The sequence below is a fragment of the Colossoma macropomum genome, unplaced genomic scaffold (assembly GCF_904425465.1).
Source record: "Colossoma macropomum unplaced genomic scaffold, Colossoma_macropomum, whole genome shotgun sequence".
NCBI lineage: Eukaryota > Metazoa > Chordata > Actinopteri > Characiformes > Serrasalmidae > Colossoma > Colossoma macropomum.
The window spans coordinates 1,115,001-1,118,869 of record NW_023494785.1 but is presented as its reverse complement, the minus strand read 5'-3'; the positions used below and the strand labels follow the sequence as shown (position 1 = coordinate 1,118,869).

The 3,869-nt window shown below is 44.6% G+C and overlaps 1 protein-coding gene across 1 annotated transcript in view; it reads left to right on the top strand.

The window, feature by feature from the left end:
* Nucleotides 1-1,110: 1,110 nt before the first annotated feature.
* slc6a16b (solute carrier family 6 member 16b) overlaps nt 1,111-3,869 on the top strand; it is a 17,581-nt gene continuing 14,822 nt past the window's right edge. Inside the window, 1 exon segment of the mRNA XM_036580922.1 lies at nt 1,111-1,235. The gene's annotated coding sequence lies outside the window, so the exon portion shown is untranslated.

The window sequence follows — 3,869 nt, the reverse complement described above, 5'->3', positions numbered from 1 at the left end:
TCAATTATTTATACGGATACACACACGCGCATGCGCTGTATTTCCCCGGGGGTATGTCTTTATTGGGGGTCTGGGGGAGACCCCTTAAGGACAGTACCTGTTTACTGCAGAGTTACAGGGTTTCTGTGAGAGAAACACTGCTTCATACTGGAATTCTCCGTTCCACCTTAAATGGAGCAGTTGTCATTATTATTATTATTATTATTATTATACCGCCTGAGGCGCCACAATGGAACTGCTGCCCCATTTAAGGTGGAACGGAGAATTCCAGCTAAAGGCTGGAGAAACGAACTGAAACAGCTGCGAGTTTCTGTATAAAGACGGATTATTGATTACAGTTTATAGGAGCGCAATAGAACTTGTTTACTGAATACAATAACGACGGATTATAATCCGGACGGTGCGCGTGCACCTGGTTTAAATCCATTTAAAACACCAAGGAGCTGAACAGGAGCGCGCGCTATGCCCTGTTGCAGAGGTCGCGGTCGGACGTGTGCGTGTGTGTGTGTGTGTGTGTGTGTGGGTGTGTGTGTGCGCGCGCGCGCGCTTCAAGTAACACTGTGGGAGATTGCATCAGCGGCGCGTGGAGAGTGACAACACAGCGGCGCGTCGTAGAAACAGTGAGGTGTAGTTTTAAAGGGGCAGCTCAGTGAAGCCCACACACACACACAGCTGGTAAAACTGGAAAATCTGAAATAAGTTTTCTTTGGGGACTATTTTGCCTCACAGCGCCCTGCATGTATCCCTCCACCATGAATGGAGTTTAAGTTCTCTAAACTATCATAAAACAGTGTCTCAGTCATCAGGCAGTGAATTCATAACCATTTCATGTAGGAACTTTCTGTGAGGAGCTTTTAGAGGTGGACGTCTGGTTCCTATCACCACCACTGTGAACAGTTCTGACTCGGTAAGTTTATCTAGAAACCAAACCGCTCTGTTTACATCTTAACCACTGATTTAGGGGGAATTTTGGAAGATGGGTGGGTTCCCCTTTGAAAGCAGTGCTGAAGTGGGAGGTATGGAGGAGGGTGTGACAGTGTAATGTGGTGGTGGTGATATGAGCAGAGGGAGGAGCTCTGGAGCTGGAAGTGTAGTGAGAGCTGTGAGACCCACCACGCTCAGAGAGCCGCTCCTCGGGTCCAGCTCACCGGAGACCCGTCTGCTGCGGCCGTGCCTCCTCAGAGAGGGAGTGGACGCCTCCTCGGGACCCGGGATAGAAGTGCAGCAGCTCCGCGGTGAGTTTTAACCCTCTCCGGGTTCCGGTTTCTCTTTGAGCCGCTTCAGAAAGAAACGGGCAGCTGTGCGCGCGCTTCCTTCCTTCCCCATTCCTCCCGCGCTCTGAGCTCCACCTGCGCTGTACAGGTGAGCTCACCTGCCCCTGACTGGGCCCTCTGCATGGGCGTTAGGGGTCAGTCATAAATATTGACCCGTTCAGGTGGAGTTTGGTGAGGTTTGGCGGGAGTTGTGGTTGCCACGTGGTGTTTGGTGGTTGCCACGTGTTTTTTTGGGGGGCAAGATCCTACACCCCCATTTAGGAGCCTGGATGGTTCGCCTGGTTGTAAAGGAGGTTGAAGGAGAGAACAGGACCCCTGTACTGTGAAGATAAGCGCGTGTGTGTGAGTTTAGCTGATCAACCTACAATTCGCCTCGGAACTTTCCGTTCCACCTTAAATGGTGAAGCGGTTACATTCTGGCGCCTCAGGCGGGACAGTGTAACTGCTGCACCATTTAAGGTGGAACGGAAAGCTCCGATATGAAGCCGCTTTCAGCTTCGTAACTGAGATGCTTCAAAAGATTCGTCTAAACCGCGTTTCAGAAAATAAAGCACGTATTTTACATCATTCCAAAGACACTGTCTCTCGGGGTTAGCTGGCACAGTGTGTTCATGATCCGTTTTCAAAATAAAAGTCTCTACCCCCGTTACTAGCCGTGGAAACGCCACTTAAACGGCATGCTTTTAGCTGGTTAAGGCTTAAAATGTCATGTATGTGTAAATGTATGTACATCTGTTGCACACAGATTGGCTAAACAGTCTAATTTACGTTTGTTGTTAGTAAAAGCTAACTTTAGCTTAGCCAAAACTCAGTAACTGACCAACTTTACTAAAATAAGGGTTCAGAAATCAAAGTTTCCACAAAACTAGACGGTAAAATATCACTGATACAAGGAAAAGGTTGGTTCCAGGAGAAAGAACAGGTCCTGCAGGTGGACAGGGAGCACCAGTGATTTTTTTCAGTTGTCATGAAATGGTTCAGTATAGAACTCTTGGTTATAATAATAATAATAATAATAATAATAACAATGTATATTGTCTTATAACTCAGCCCTGTTTTAATGGTCAATTTAAGTAACCAAAACAACATTTAAAGTCAGGCTCATCATATCTGGTTTAAAACTTGTGGTTCCTCATCCAGTGAGGTTGCAGCAGAAAGACGGGGGGTGCAGGATGTGGCGGGGGGTTCCGGAAGTCGCAGCTCTGGCATATCCGCACTGCTGTCGTCTGAATGAAGAAGGTCTGCCTGCTGCTTTGGCTCCATGTGTTCTTATTTCTTCAGTGTTTGTTTAGAAACTGAATTCCGACAGAGTGAATACAAAGGCCGGCGAGGCTGGTTGCCAGATATGAACCCATTAATGATCATGCCTGAGGTGTTAAATGTCCTTTGGTCTGTATGTTCTTACAGTTCTGAGCACACATCTGAATATGCTTGTCAAACTGAAGAAACCAGGAGGCTAGAAAGAGAGTTTAGGTCACTGAACTGATCACTAAACTCAGTTTTTTTGGTGCAGTCCCGTTTTTTACCAAAATAGAAAATAAACATTTGGTTGTGAATTAAAGTATGAAAATATGGAGGCTCTGAAGGTTCATTGCATAAATAAAATACTTGCAACAACATTATGCACCCATACATACATACATACATAAATAAAGTGGGCAATCGTTCAGAATGTCATCATCTCAGACTAGGGGTGAATAGCAAAACCATAACATCACAATATACAGCACACTTTACGGTATATAAATTTTTTCTGAGGTTTTGTGAGTGAGAAGAGATGGGAAAATATCTTAGTGCAACATTTAAAAACAATAATATTATAAAACTGTAAATACAGTGACTTTTATTATGTGTTTTACTCACATCACTGTCTATCTGTCTGATGACCCATGCAGCTGGTTAGGTTTCTTTAATAGGGAGATCCATAATTCCCAAAAGTCCTGCATAATTAAACAGTAAAGTTCGTTCAGAGTGGTTTGGTGTGAAACGCTCGGTTCTAGAGAAACTGACCGAGTCAGAACTGTTCACAGTGGTGGTGATAGGAACCAGACGTCCACCTCTAAAAGCTCCCTCACAGAAAGTTCCTACATGAAATGGTTATGAATTCACTGCCTGATGACTGAGACACTGTTTTATGATAGTTTAGAGAACTTAAACTCCATTCATGGTGGAGGGATACATGCAGGGCGCTGTGAGGCAAAATAGTCCCCAAAGAAAACTTATTATTTCAGATTTTCCACTATTTTCCATCATCATCATTCCATATAAACCCAGAAGACTCGTGTAGGTTCACTGGTGGTTCTGGATAGTAAATAAAATGTCTATATTTGTGTTGTAATCATGGCGACCCCTGGTTCCTATCACCACCACTGTAAAGACATCTGAACCATTTCACACCAAATCACTCTGAGTACATCTCACACACCCAGTTATGGAGGGATTTAGAGAGAAATAGTGGAATTGGAATTGGTGGCTATTGGAGATCCCCACGTGTTCAGAAAAGCTTATTGTGGTGTAATCAATCATTATAATGATCAAGATCAGTTTACTGGCCACTCCTACTTTAGACCAATCAGAACTGAGGTGAGGTTTTCT